This window comes from Caloenas nicobarica, chromosome 2 (assembly GCF_036013445.1).
Source record: "Caloenas nicobarica isolate bCalNic1 chromosome 2, bCalNic1.hap1, whole genome shotgun sequence".
Classification (NCBI taxonomy): domain Eukaryota; kingdom Metazoa; phylum Chordata; class Aves; order Columbiformes; family Columbidae; genus Caloenas; species Caloenas nicobarica.
Genome location: NC_088246.1, coordinates 16,038,294 through 16,053,927, shown reverse-complemented (window position 1 = coordinate 16,053,927; position 15,634 = coordinate 16,038,294). Strand labels below are relative to the sequence as shown.

At 39.1% G+C, this 15,634-nt stretch overlaps 1 protein-coding gene and 1 long non-coding RNA gene across 5 annotated transcripts in view; one reads left to right on the top strand and one right to left on the bottom strand.

The window, feature by feature from the left end:
- EPC1 (enhancer of polycomb homolog 1) overlaps positions 1-13,385 on the bottom strand; it is a 67,447-nt gene extending 54,062 nt beyond the window's left edge. Inside the window, exons 1-2 of one of the 4 annotated variants that reach the window (XM_065628704.1) lie at positions 13,247-13,385; positions 12,426-12,529 (exon numbers count right to left, since the gene is read on the bottom strand). The gene's annotated coding sequence lies outside the window, so the exon portion shown is untranslated. Of the gene's footprint in view, positions 1-12,425; positions 12,687-13,052; positions 13,099-13,246 lie in introns of those variants that run through there. The other 3 variants (XM_065628706.1, XM_065628708.1, XM_065628705.1) reach the window with 3 other exon arrangements.
- The window catches only part of LOC135985400 (uncharacterized), a 46,825-nt gene that overhangs the window by 1,545 nt on the left and 29,646 nt on the right, over positions 1-15,634 (top strand). The gene's annotated exons all lie outside the window — the stretch shown is intronic.

The window sequence follows — 15,634 nt, the reverse complement described above, 5'->3', positions numbered from 1 at the left end:
AGCAGACAGATAAGGTGATGACACACACACAAAAAAGGTACACTATCATAGATTGTCTTTGACCAAAACCACTAACTGAAAATGAAATATCTGGCAGCTAAGCAAAAAATAAGGCCATTAAATATAACTGCCCACTTCCACTGATGAAAGAAAAACTATACATAATGAAAAGGAAAGTATAGAAAATATCCTGAACTATAAAGAAAGAAAATCCAAGTTTAAACTTATCCTTAATTGACCTTTGCATTGCTAACCCTGCCACAGGCTTGAGGAAAGTGCTGAACAAGCAGAACAGACAATAACATTTGGATCCAACTGGGACAGTATGCATTAAGAAAGAGTTTTGGCCTGAAACTCTTGGACTCATCAACTCTTAATGTTTTGCCAATAAACCAGATAGCATTTGTTTTGTACCAGAAGTTGATTAGTCCTCAATATTGCCTGAATTAATTTGCTAGTAAGTCGAAAAGTGCGGTATTTGAAAATAATGCAACATCAGCCTAATTTCTGTTCTGCAAAAGTGATAACAGGAAAAACTATAGAACGTAAACAGACTCATGTTTCTATTTTACCTTCCTTTCAGTTAGGTTACGCAGATTTATTTTAACTTTTGCCATTTTGTAGCATTTACCAAACAGTTCACATTACATTTGTAGACATCAGTGCTGCACTATGGACAGTAGTTAATCTAAAATTTGTATGTTTTGTATAATGACCAAAATACTCTTTGCCAGCTCTCAGTGAAAGATCAGCAAGAGTTAACTCAGTTGTTGTACCAAAGTGCTAGGTGTCTGTTTTAAAAACTGAAATGTAATGAATAATGGCATTTTGAACTGCCGTACTTTTTTTGTACAAACCGCTGAAATTATATCTTTAACATTGGAAGCATTTCTGTAAGGCTTCATCCTTTTATTATCTCAAAATTAGAAGAACAAGCTTTACCATAATGAAAGAAATTTGTACATCAGATATGTGGGTGGTAAATATAACCATTTCAATATATAATCAGAAGTATTAAATTCAGACTGAGCATTAAGGGCAAAGATCCAGCAACTTGATCCCTACAACTACAGAGAGGGTCTCTTGGGATATTACCTTGCTCAGGTTTCTGAAGCCCACAAAATTAACTCATCGTTCTGGTTTGCAAGTTCTATGTACCATTTGACACGTTTTTACAAATTTGAGTATTTATTTAGTTTTATGGCTTAAAACCTCTCTGAGGCAAAGAAAGACTTTCAGAAGTTTATGTGTAGTCAGCTGCCTGTTTTAAAAGAGATAATGGGACTGTCAAGCATATTTAAAGAGTTCATACACCATACTACAAAACTGGTATAGAACACCTTTGTGATAACCTCTACCATTTTTATTGTAATATAATTTAGTGTTTCATAGCTTTGACATCTCAAAGAATGGTATGATATAGTCTCTTAGTTTAGGTGTTCATGGTTGAGATGCAATAGGTACAAAGCTTGTTTAAAGTTCAGAATCATAATTGAAAGGAGTGACTAAGTCAGTCTCTTCCTCAATTCTTGTCTCAACAAGGGGAAAGTAACATAGGAATATTTGTTTCTGTAGCAAACAGGTAGGTACATGTACTGCACAGCCAAATCTTTTAGTTACCTTTTATTTTTTGTAAGTAATTCCAATTTATACTGCAGAATACCAAACAGAGAAGAGAAGGGATAGTTCTGCATTTAAGCTATTTCCGTTTCTGTTCAATAGCTAGTAGGAAAACAATACATTTTAGATTCCAAAGCTGCCTAAAAATTAAATTTGGAGATATAAGAGCCTGGTAAAACAAGATTCTCAGAAGTGTTAAAACATGAACATGTGATCTTTTGACTATAAAACAAATTATTGCTGTTTTCATAAGCAGTATCTTACTAGAAATGACCAGTAAAGGAGCATTACAAAATTAGTTGTGTCCTTAACATTCAGAACAGAAACATAGAAGCTGGCTTTCTTGCAACAGAATCTGAAGTTTGAACACTTTGTTGCAAGTGGCCATACCTAAAACTGGATAAGGAATTACCATGTGATCAGTGGGTTTCCCATTTTAAAACTACATGCAGGAGATCACAAGACAACATTGTTTTGCATTGGGTAATGCTAACAAAAACAAGATAGGCTGAAATGAACCATAGTTCTGTCATTTCTCAGGCTCTCCACATGAGACCATCGCTTTATAACATGTTGCCTTTGTTATCAACATTGATTTAAGATACTGCCGTCCCACTTTCTGCTCTCCCATTCACCATCTCCCCTGTAGCCGTGCTGCCCCTTCATTTATATCAGCACAGTTGCTTGTGAACCTGCACCAAGTACCAAATGGGAATCCAATCAGATACTCTTAACAACTCAGCAAAAAAAACACCCCAACTATATTAACCAGAAGAAAAGTCGCATGTTAGAAGTTGTGTTCCTCCATTAGCTACAGCTTACTGCCACTGCCTTCTTCCTTCACACTATCCAGTTTGTGATGGCTGCAAAATACAGTAGTTTGGAATACTAAAACACACAAAACCGATTTGAAAGTGATAAAACTGTATATGCAATTCAATATGCACTCAAAACAGTAATACACTGTCACATGCTATATTTGAAAAACTTTGCCAAGAAGACTGGTGTCTGAACTAGTCTGTAAGTGAAGGATTTGTTTTCTTTCAGACTGATCATCACTGTATGTGGGTGGGGTTTTATAGTTTCAAGTACACATATAACAGGCAACATTTTTCCACGTGAGTGAAAGGAGTTAGATGCCAATTTAATGGTGTAATCTTACTTGGGGAATGTGTTGTCAGCCACACACATTCAAAAGTAGAGTCCATCATCCTCAGGGAAACTGTCTGAACCTGAGGGATGTCGTGCCACTGAGCTATATCCAAAGGAGAGGGAAAAAACACTAGCCAGTAAGAGTCTTCCTGAGAAGAAACAAAGCAAAGAGAGGAGCAGCAAAAGCTACCACCACATTGCTACTTTTGCAACTATAGCTCAGCTCTTACAGATGGTGGAGGCAGTTGCTTCCATAGGAGGAGCAGAAAGACTGCAAGAGGAACTAAAGACTTAGGATGGTTATTTTACAGACTCAACATATATTGCAACATCACCTGTACAGGTAGAGTCCATTTTGCCGTTCTCTTGCCTAAAAATGTATCTGAAAGCAGAAAGGGTTTGTTGGAGTTTTTTTAGTACTCTCAGGAAGGAATTAGTTTCCTCTATACAGCTCGTTCAGGAAATTTAAGCTTTTATGTGTGTAGGGAAAACCCATAACAGTGGAAGCAGTTATTCTGTTAGATATAGCAGTGGTAAAAAGACAAAAAAAACCATGCTGAGACTTTTCTGTATTGGAAGACATCTTTCCCTGTTTAAGTTTTCCTGGATTCAGAATAGTTATCCTAAGAATTGTAAGGGTAACAGATAAATGATTTAGGAGTTTCTCCTTTATGCTTCCATTCCATAATATGTATTGCCTCCAAAATATGCTGGACATACTTTGAATTCTTGCTTCAGTCATCTTATCCAGAAACTCAATCCATAAAGATTATCTTGTGGAAAGCGTAGTAAGACAGACAAAGTTTTTAAATGTAAACTTTTTGCAAAGTTGTGGGGTTTTGTTTGTTTGTGGTCATTTTTAAGCTGGGGGCAGAGGGGGGACAACACAAAAAAATCCAAAAATGTCTGACTTTATGGTCTGGGGTTTTTTTAAGTTTTATTCAAAGCTTTTTGTATTCTGAAAAACAAAACAATAATAATATTAAAATCACAATTCATTCTTTCATGCTAATTACTCTAAAACATTATGGTAAATAAAACCTGATCTGGGCAGACAGGCTAGGCACCTCTTAGGTGCACTGCACACTTATAACACATGAATAATTTCTGAGTCAAGTGAAGTTAATCATATGATCATGTATTTCCAGTAGAAAATCTAGCAGAAGGTCAAAAATCTCATCCTTTTGTTGCTAGAAATGCAAAGGATTTGGCTTGCAAAAAACCAAAAAAAACCCCAAACAAACAAACAAGGCAAACAAAACCCCAGCCAAACAACAAACCCCAAACCAAATAAGAGCACCACACTTTGTCTTGCCAACACAACTGCTAATTCATTAATCAAAGGGTCTAAGTATAGATTACTTTTATACTCTGCATACCATAAGGTGAAGGGCTAAAAATGTAGAAAAGAAGTAGAGAAATTACAATTGTACATAGGTCTGGGGGTAGTCACGGTGATGCACTCTGTCCTGGATCCTTCAGCTGACCATTATGATAAAATCAACCAAACAAAAAACCCACCACATCACTACATAAACCTTAGGCTGCTGAAGTGGTCACACACTAACCAGGGATAAAGGAGTATACTGGAACAAGCTACGTTCCTTTACATAAATTTAGAAAATCAACTACTGTACTGTTAATTGCATGCCTCTATGTATGTGCAAATATATAGCAAATTCAACCCAGGTAAGCTCATATGCTCTAAGTTTTTAAATTTTGTTTTTAAAATAAGTAATTTACTTAGTAGCTTACACTCCAAAGACAGGATTTCTGTCTTGCAAGTCAAGCTATGGAAATCATTTCAAGTGCTTCAGAGCTTCTGGATAGTATGATCAAGTATATACAGAACTTCAGAATTATATCGCTGATGTTAAACAATGTGGAGTTCTAGTCTGTTATCAACTCTATAACATCAAATGCTTTAAACTGCAGTTCCTCAATCAGAATGAAAGTAGTATATCTGCTTGTTTCAGGCAATTCGTGAAAATACTGATTTATACCTAGACAGGGATTAGCTAAGATTTAGAAGTCTTCCGGTGCAGGAAAGTATACCTGCATCTTGGAACGAAGAGGCATTTCCTAATGCATTTGTTTAGATTGGGGGTGGGTAGTCAAGCTCTCTCTAAAATATTTAAAAAAAAAAAAAAAAAGTGGTGTCTTCCTACCCACCTCATGAATTCCAGACCAATTAATAGGATTGTGTTATTAAGTATATAATACAGGCTATACCATCTTTACTTAAAATAAATATATTTCTCCAAATAAAGGGAAAAAAACCACAAATAATTCAGCTTTTAGATTTCAAAAGTCTGATGTCATTAGTTTGCAAGAACATTAAAAAAAAAATCAACTTCAGATGTGGTTTCCTTTACACTACACACTGTAGTTTGTTTTATACTTCTAAATAAAGCAGAAGATAGAATATTACAGACATATTATTTGTCTTCTGGATACAAATTAATCATATTGATAACCAAACACTTATATAACCACTTCAGAAAATTCTAATTAATAACTTTTTGTTCGTTTGGTTTGTTGGTTTGTTTGGTTTTGTTTTATTCTGTTTGTTAGTGAAGACAGATAATGAACTAAGTTTGAATGTATATATCCAGCAGAGGAGGCTAGACTTGAATACAGAACTGATCTGAGTGGTTTGATTTTTTTTTTTGTTTTTTTTAAATTATAGCATCAGGGCATAAGAATGGAAAACTCTGATAGAGTTAACCTGACGAAAATACATTTTTCAGAGGTTTTTCAACATTTAGAGAATGCAAAAAAGACTCGTGAGAGTTTGGCAGATGTTGAGAGGGAAAGTGTTTTGGTTTAGATAGAAATATGAAGTTACTCAGAGAAGAGAAATCAGGTTAGATTATATTATTTTCTCTATGTATCTAATGCAGATGGGCTCTGAAATCCCAAACTGATGTGATACCACTGGTATTTTCTTCTCCCTAGTGAAATCCTCAAGTCTGGTGTGAGGGCAACCTGAGAAACACAACCAAGTGGGAAGTGGTTTTCTCAAATAATTTAGAGAGTACCAGCAGTTAAGGCTTTCACCCCCTCACCCCTCTCCAATACAGACACTCCATTCTCATTCCTTTATTAAATAATATGTTAGTTTTAGTGTTGCCTGGCACTCTGTTGATCTGTCCAAGAGAGGACAGACCACTGTCATTGACACACAGGCCTGTGCACAAGCCATGGACTGGCCACAAGTGCTATGTCTCCTGAATTTCATCTGATTGGTAAGCAACTCAAGAAGGATGTTAGCACAAAAGGCCATGAGCTAATTAAAAAAAAAAAAAAAAAAAATCAGGGGAGAACATAGAATATAGGAAGGAAAGTAGTTTCTCTCATTAAAGTAACTCATCTGCAAGTGTGCTTGACTAGAGCCTCCAAGGACCACAGATTCCTGTAGTACCCAGTTCTTAGCTGGGAAATTGTTTCCAAGATGATCAAAGAAGTCAGAATACTTTCTTACAGAATCTTCATTCTTCATTCGATTATAAATGGATATGGGCCAAAAAGAATGTGTGTATGTGGAGTCATCAGGTATAAGTTTTTTCCACCTCTATTATCCAGCACAGCTTCTCCTTAAAAAATGCTGACTGTGGCACTTGAACTGCAAATACACAATCACAATGTCTAAAGGCATCACAATATTTTCTTGTATAGATACCTTTAAGATCATCAGAAATAACATAACTGCTCTGCGTTATAACATTTGAAATGAAATTTTATTTTAAAAAAAGCTCTGAACCAGTTCAACAGGTTAACATGTCCTGGCATTACAGATGAAAAAGCAGTGAGGTAAAAGGACCCTTTGAAGAAATGATCCTTTTAGTCATCAGATTATGGCAGCACCAGGGTTCCTAGTAAACAGATACAGGACCTCAGGGGTGCCTGTAATGCTGAAAGGCCTGGATGTGAGTCACCTGGTTTTTTTAGCCTGTTTGAACAAATATGGAAAACTCACTCTTATTTGTGTTAATGAATATTCAAGCTGCACACACATGTGAGGCCAGGGAGGTCTTGCTTACATTTAGCAAGTTTCTTAAAGCCCTGAAGGGGACCTAACTTTTCAGTACCTAAATCATGCGCAAGTCAGTATAAGCAAGCACTGGGGTGTAGGACTTATCTGATTAAGTGGGGACATTCACATCTGAGCGAGTCATACTAGGCAGATGGGCATCTGATCAGGGTAATCAATGAAGTTTAAAATATGGTTCATCTCACAGCAGAAATCCAATTTTTTTGGGGGGGAGGGGGTGTCTTTTTGTTGTCTCTTTTTTAAAAATGTGATTTACTTGACCTGTTTCTTTTCAATGACTAGGGTTACAGATTTAACAATACCTATCTAAAGTCAGGTGAAGCAAGTTCTACATTAAAGGTTTACGAAACAGTGATTCCAATTTCCTCAGAAGTACAGCTTACTGTTAATCTATTGCAGCATGAGTTAACACCACCTTACAGGCTTGTTACCTGCCTATCTAGCTTGTAGGTGTAGGTCCCAGAGAAAAACCAAAATAGAACATGACAAAAAGAGGACTGCTCTGGGAGTCCTTGGTTCTGCTCGCTGCTCCTAGGGCTTCCTACACTTTAAACATTGAGCAAAATCCATGAAACAGCCCTGGGAGCAGGGATGAGATCCACTTCTTTTCCTGTTCCTCTGGAAAGCCCAATGCTCAACACATTGTAAATTATAACTCCTTTTCCCTTTCCCTAGCTTTTTTCACTCCAAAGTGGTCCAGATTGTCATCAACAACAGAAGATGGGGAAGTCAGTATCCCACCATTTGAAACCACTTGCTCCAGGTTTGAATTCCCACAGGCTACAGAAGCATTTAGAGCTTTTGCTGGTTTTACTGGTGCTCAAACCAATAGGCCTTGGCATCCTAACTATTGTTTTCTATTGTATGGTATTGTGTGCCACTGAGCAACTTTCCATTTACCGTCTGGGACCTCCATAATAGCATCTCAACTCCCTGCACAACTAGTGAAGACTAGTACTCGCATGTTATTTGCAGTTCCCATCTTTCTCTGTTGTTTATACAGGGAGATAGGCATAAATAATAAATTTTAGCAAATGTATATACTTCTAAAGCACTGCAATACCTACTTTAAGGGTCAAATTCTCACCACCAATTTTAGGCTCTAGCTATTATCGGTAGGGAATTTATGAACAAAACATCCTATCAAGGAAATTTGTAGTGTTGATACTATCTTGCTCCTGGGGCCAAATGACAGTCCAATGGTAACATGATATACTGGAAACATGACTTACCTAAGAATCTAAATAAGTCTGTGGGTGCTGAAGCCACTGGTATGTGGTCATATGTGTCCAAGGCATACTTTGGTGTGCACAAGAGCTCACAAAGAAATTCAGTTTCAAATCTCTGATATTCCTCCCCCAGCCCTACATTTACTAAAGCATTTAAAATCTAGGATTGTCTCAAGGATTTGGACCTCTTCCCTACAACATGAATTAGCTTCTTGAGCTATTCGATAAAAGAGGAAAAATATAATGAATGCTAAAAGGTGGAAAGATGCACTAGCCATAGCAGTTTCCTGTGGCATATAGGAGGTAGAGCAGATTATTTCATAACACTGAAAAGCCAAACAAATACCAGTCTGGAAGAGGTGTGGAGGGACCTAACTTCCTAGAATATGAGAGTCTGAAGCAAGCAAGAAATATATCATCCTTTCTTCACAGCTGGGAAATAGGTGACCCTTGAAGCAAGTTTTTAAAAAAATTATTCGTTGCTATAATTTGATGCTGACATGTATGATGTAGAGCACTACAGATAACAAAATCTTGAAATAAGAAAGGTAGAAACAAGACTTTGTGTCACAAGGTTTAGAACATAAGGATACCTTTCCCCCCACTCTGAAACCTTGTTGAGTGTTGAATGAAGGAAACAACGAATAGTTTAGAACCCTCAAAAGGAAACAGCCAGGATTTCCAGATGCCAAGGTGTGTTATCACCCATAGGATAACAGAGAACACAGTGATATATAAGTGAATGAAGCATGAGTTATGGCCTTTATTTGAACTGAGTCCCAAACGATGCTCTTTCATACTGTTAGCACACATCTGGGGAACCGTCTTCACATTATTAGTGGCTAACTTTGGAACCTGGTTAAATCTGCCAAGAGTCTAGGCATCTGCACTTCTGTGACAATTGTAGACAGACAGGCATCTTTACCCTGTGTTTCTTACTTGAGTATATAATAACAGCAATATTGGTAGGAGGAGTGTCATGAAGGCACACGGAACATTTTGGCCAATCAGGATGAATTAAGATCCTGGAAAATATTGTTTTAGAGTAGGATGCTATACTTCAAATAGTTTTACGCCAGGAGAGCCAAATATCTTCGAAAGGTGCGTGGAGTCTATATACAGTTTCTAGGTGAACGGGAAGCTGTATTAGGAGAAAAATATATTATTTTTGCCATCTTAGGGAGTAATATATAGGGGACAAAATTAAGAAATCCACAAAGAAAAAAAGGATAAAAAGTAATTTCTTATGTTTTAGGTCCTGGTATTCCACAGACAGGCATTTCAGAAGGAGCAGGGTGGGGAAAACACACAATCAAGACAGAGCTGCCCCTCAGAAATTACTCTTCCAGGCATTTCTGCAGAAGATGCAGGAGGTAAAATAGTTGCTGTTTAGCTTTGAGAGGATGCTAAATCTTAATCAATTCTTATTATTGGCAACACATCTCCAGGCAACTCTTTATTGTTCAACAATGGCTCAAAAAGGAAGCAGGAGAGAAGTGAGAAAACCACTGAATTGCAAAATATCAGCATTTCTCTCACCTTACAACTACTTGGTAGGAGTGAGAACAGACACTTTCATCAGATGCAGCATCAAAGTGGCAAAACCATAACCAATGGTAAAGAGTAGCACCAATGGAGTAGGAGAAAGAAGAAAAAGTGTGAAGCAAGTTTCCATTCAGCATGAATGTTCTTGCTGACTTCAGTGAGCCAGAAGCTGCCTCTGAGCAGCAAGATCACTCGCCATCAGTTCACTCATGGCCTGCACGCACAGGCTGCTGTCACAAGGAATCATCCCTTTTATATCCAGGATGACAAGAGGACCAGAAGCATGAAATTACCTTCAGTAGTTTATCATTTGCTCAGTACTGTTGTCCATGGATGAGCAAACTGAACATTGGCCTCTATGATGTAAAGAAGAAAATGAAAGTTGTATCAGAATCACTCAGATGAACATAACTCAGGGATTCTCTAAGATTTATAATGATCGTAATATATTTAACAACAATTGGCTCTACTTCCATTGGCATAACCCAAAATGCCAACCTTGTGGCCTAGCAATCAGGTCTCAGAGATGGAAGATGTTCAAAATCCACACTTTCTCAGAGGGCTTATATCTTGAAATTTGTCCTCAAGACCTAAGAATTGTACCAGAGTACTGAAGGTGTAATGGTCTTATGGTGCTGTCGTAGGCCAACAGGACTCTGTGCTCCAGCCAAGACTTCATAAAAGCAGACCTTGTCTGCAGAGGAGATGATGAAAGCTGACTGCTCTCTTGGATATACGTGTGTCTTACTTGAACAAGGTTACGAGATATATTTACCTAATAAAGAAGTAAATTTTACCTTTCTTAAAAAAAAAGACACCACTATAGAGATCTACTTGAAATTGTGTATCAGTTTCCATAAAACTAAATAACTTAATGAGCAAACTTTCTTTAAAAACAAAATCTAAATGCTTTTTTGAAAATTAAATTGCTCATGAGAAGTTCAGAGGCTGTTTCAAATAGTCTATTATTTGTTAAATTTCTTCTTTGAAAATAATGAAGACATTGAAATGTAAAATAGATGCAAAGGTCTCTAAAACTGTCAGCTTCTTATCACTCCGAAATAATAGGCATATTGATTCCTTAAAATGTTAAATTTATTGTTAAATTTATTCCTGAACCTGTTGAGTTTTCTAATACATGCTCTGATCATAGGCTTGACTATGTCTTCCCACCCATCTTCTTAGAATATTAATCACTTCTGTTTTCTTAAACACCTAATATGGATGTTAGCAGAAAGCCTTCTAAAACATTTGCACTTAGAATCGAGGTGATCTGTAGATTGTAACAAAAGAGAACTATACACATTAATATATATCTGTTTATAAATACATGTAAAACGCATGCTCCAGTTAGCAACAGGGAAGAGAAAACCCACCCACCTCAGGTGAATCCTGTTACAATCTGAAGGACTACATTAGGTTTTCCCTTCTTTAGAATCCCACCTTCATACACAATCCAAACTCCTAAAGACCTCAACAAGAAATCCACACACGCAAACACACAAGCAAGAGGGACCTTACGGTTTAATAACCAGCAGTGAATATAACCTTCAACTTCACAACAAGCAAACAATGGACTAGTTGCACCATAAGTGTGTACCAAAGCCTTCCATATTGTACACAAAAATCGTTTAAAAACCTTTCATCTGCGGCCACTGTAAAATCATTTTGGGGGTGAGGCCGAAAATTTCATTATTGGAAAAAAAACTCGTCTCTAGGTACAGGACTGAAAAAAAAAAAAAATCTGCTTCATTACACAAACCAGCGAAAGGGTGAGGTCATGCCTGATCTGGGCCATAGTTCATGCAACACTACAATTTTTCAGAGATACGTTTTAATCGTCTTTCTAACTAATCTGCTGTTACTTTAGATACAGAGAAAAGGAAAAGATACAATAGATCCGACCGTGCCCCACCTTCCCCTCTCCCCCCGGCCCCCTCCCCCGGCAGAGCCGAGGACACAAGCCGCTCCGGAGCCCCACAGCGCCCCCAGCCCCCAACCGAGCCAAACAAAAAAGATCTCCCACCGCCTGAAAAAAAAAAAATGCGCCCAGAAAAATGCCAAAAATTACAAAATGTCTCCCAAATGTGCCTTCTTGGAGGAAAAAGAACAAGCAAACCAAACACTCACCTCCTCTTCCCCCCTCAGCCCCCCCTCCAAGACATCTAAATGAAGTGTGGTGAAATAAGAACCTTTATATAACTAATGCTTTAAGCTAATTGCCACAAGAGCGCTAATTTGAAAATTTAAAAGGTCACTGTTTAGTAAAAGACATAACTTAATCTAAGCCCTGTTATGTCAATCTCCACCTTCACCATACCAAGGGCAGTTTTCCCCCGTACTTTAGACCAAAGTAATCCATCAAGAGCCATCACAAATGGCATTGTAAACTCTTTTAGCCACGACTAGACCATATAGCAGCAATGTAATATGCTGCTTTATGTATTAGAGCTGCATTATATTTACAAAGACAGTCACATATTTGGTCCTGGATCCATTTATTACTCAGTAAAGAAAACCTCCAAACAAAAAGCCAGAACCAAAAAAACAAGTCCATCTCGAAAACAGACGAGTTTTTATGCTCTTATATTGACCTTAAATTACTGCTAAGCTTTGCGTGCATAAAATTTTAAAGAGGAAACAAAACTGACTTCAGTAATTGCCGATATTAAGGAGGCATCGTTGGGTGGGATACACATGAGACGAAAGCTAAGAAAAATACAAGGCTACGTTTTGTTCATCAATACAACGAAAACCCTCCACAGCACTAATACACGCCAAAAAAACGCAGCAAGTAATATTTTTGGTTAAAATCACAAACTTACCTTTGGAGAAGGCAGTCCTTGCAGAACGGCTGTAACAATATGGACTGCATACTCGCTCTCCTACAACCAGCCACCTCCATGCTGCAAAGGGCTCCCTGAACATCCTTAAAATATTTCGCAAATGCAAAAAGTGAGACTTTTTTTCCCCCCCCCCACCTCTCTCTCTTTTATCCTTTTCCTCACCGCCACCCCCGCCAGGATGGCCGGGTGAGGAAGGAGGCGGCTTCCCCGAGGGTCTGCGGGCGATGCCGGGGGGAGCCGGGGCGCGGGAGCCCCGCACCGCCGGGGCCACAACTTTGCCAGGGCTGGCGGCGGCGCGATGGGCTCCGCGGGCAGCGGCCCCGCCGCCCCCCCCGCTCCCTCCGCCGCCGCTACCGCCGCCTGGAAAAATGCAGTGTGCCATTTTACACCCGCCTTTGAAACACACAGGACCAAAGTCTAGCGCTGGTTTTCGGTGACACTGCAAAATTACGGCTCGCTCCACGCACCCCCTCCCCCCCAATCCCTCCCCTCAATGAGAGCAGCCGCCCCTGGAGAATTAATAAAGAAAGACAGCTGGAGGAAATAATTCCGAGACTTTGCCGTTTTCCCTTCCCCCCCCCCGCCCCACCCCACCCCCCTCCTGACCCCGAAGCAAGTTTGAGGCGACGGGCGCATCCCTCCGCTCGCCCCCGGCCGGCAGCCCAGCCCGGCCGCACTTGAGCAGCCTCCCAGCGCCTGGAAAGGCCAGTCATGCCTGAAACAAAATCCATGGTTCCTGGAAAGTGGGGAGGCTTGAATCCCGACAAATACTCCGTTTAGTTACAAATATAAATACCTACCTTATGAAAGAACTAAATTAACACTAAATTCAACAGATACATCCGTTATGGCAGGAATAGTTTTTCCATAAATACTGTTTTAAAAACCCCTCCTTATACTGACTGACAGAATTCTACCATGCTGCCCACAAACAAAATGGCTGTGGCACCGAGTTTTTTGGTTCCTCCCACTGTGCCTCCCCCTGGCCTCCAGGAAGTGGTAGAAATCCAAAATAAAATCCGCACGAAAAGTACAATCGTCTAAACTCCGTACGGCACCACCAGACATCACGGGTAGTAAAGCAGATTTACCAACGTTGTACTTTCTCGAGGATTTTTATTGTTTTTAAAAGGGCATCAATCACTGGGAATTTACATCACTGTGTAATTTGAACTTCCTGCTTTACATATTTATAAGGTCTTTCACCTATCTTGGCAGGCTTTCAAATTAAGTGGGTTGGGAAATTTGATGCTGTGGCTCTAGTTTGTGAGCTGAGTCAGGTAGTCCCTGCTGGAGCTGTGCCGTGAAAAAAACGGGCAAATTCTAACACTTTCAGCGTTCAGTGTGAGGCAAAATTACACCTCTGACATACTACAGTCTCATAAGTGAACACGTAGGCACACAGAGGACATTGGAATGAGTATTCTCAGCAGTAACTGAAATTTAGGCCCCTTGCATATAAATACACGTTTTGTAATATTTTTGCATTTGTGGTTCACAGTAGTCTGCCCGAATTATGGTTTCTGTGGAAATAATCTTGCATTTTATCTTATTATGTCCCTGTATAGTATTGCAGGCCTGTAACTTTTTTGACATTCAGCTTAAAAAGAAAATAAATAGGAAAATATGGCATATTTAAATTGGAGTAGATCCTAAAAATGTCGATATGTGGTCCTTTATCCGAGCCCCCAGTCATGCCAGGCAGTGGCACAGCTCCTCTTGCACGCTGCCTCCTGGGCTCCGGAGGGCCTGATGCATCTCCCTTGAGAGCCCGTTTGCTGCCTTCAGTAGGAGTTACAATGGAGACTGGCTGTCAGACCTGCTGAGCCTGATCCAGCACTGTATTAAAAGACTTGAATTAATATTCCCATCCGCTGCTATTCTAAACCCTTTTCAGAGGCACTGAAAAAAATAGTGAAATTCATGATTTTTTTTCCCCAAACCACCTCATATTTCTAGGTCTTAGATTTTTAAAAAAATCTGCAAAGAACTTAGAGCAATTTTTGTCATTATTATTGTTTGTTTGTATTATCATGCTATCTACCAGCCTTAATCCTGGACTATGATTACGATGATATACCGTATAGAAATATAGGGCAAAAAGATAATTCCTGCCCTGAAGAGCTCAAAAGTATAAAACAAAAGACAGCAGATGGCTACAGACAGATGAGGGAAACAATGAGACTGTATTGATCGGTTGGGAAGGCACAGTTTGCAACACGCCGTCAGCCTAACTCTTGTTTCTGTGTATACATCATGGCGCAGAAAACACAAGGTGGGATTTGATGAAGAAAATTAATTGGTTTTGTGGCTCTCAAAAGAAAACTTCTCCAACAAGAAGAACAGCATGGAAGAAAGTGCAAAGATATTTGAAAAAGCAGTAGGTGAACTACAGAAACCTAATCAAATTGGCATTATTTTAAAAATGACGGAAAATAGATAAGGGGGGAAGTAGGCTATAGCAGCATTGAAAATAGGGATACAAAGCTTATGTTTGATATAGGAGAGGCAATGAAAGGATTCAAAAGTCATGGGGGCTTGGCAAAATCATAAACCAGGCCTGCTAGGAGTTAACACGCCCTTGAAAAAACGATGTAGAGTAGTTCAAATTATTAGCTTGAAGAGATGTAGCAAGCTTTTTAAAGGAATAAAAGTGTTGGTTTTAACCACTACTTTGAGGGCTATGTGTTGTTTGTCTGAGCCTTCCTCCTAACCTGTTAATACAAGTAGATAAGCACACAGGAGGGTCGGGATCAAAATGACCATGAGCACTGGGAAGGTTTCTTCTCCTGTTACCTGTTTTTTAAGAAGCACTCATCCCCCTGTGAGCAGTGTTCCATAGAGTAAATGTTCATCACTGTCTGCCCCAAACTAGCACAGACTTGACAGCCCTCATTTGCACGGTGGAGGGGGCAGAAAGGACCATGGGGCTCTGTTTTGGGGCAGAGCTACACCCAGGACAGCAAACCACCCTTTGCAGGAGGGCTGTGGTCTGCAGGTGCATACACGTCTCAGTACATTCTTTGGTATGTTATATTGCTGTAGGTTTTTAAACCTTTCCCACATTTAGTAGTGGCATTGCAGTAGTAGCAGGTGCATATTGGAAACAATTTGTAATTATTTTGTATGAGATACCTTAGATAAGATTTTATTTACTACAGCAGCAAATGTGACAAGCTCTTAAGTAT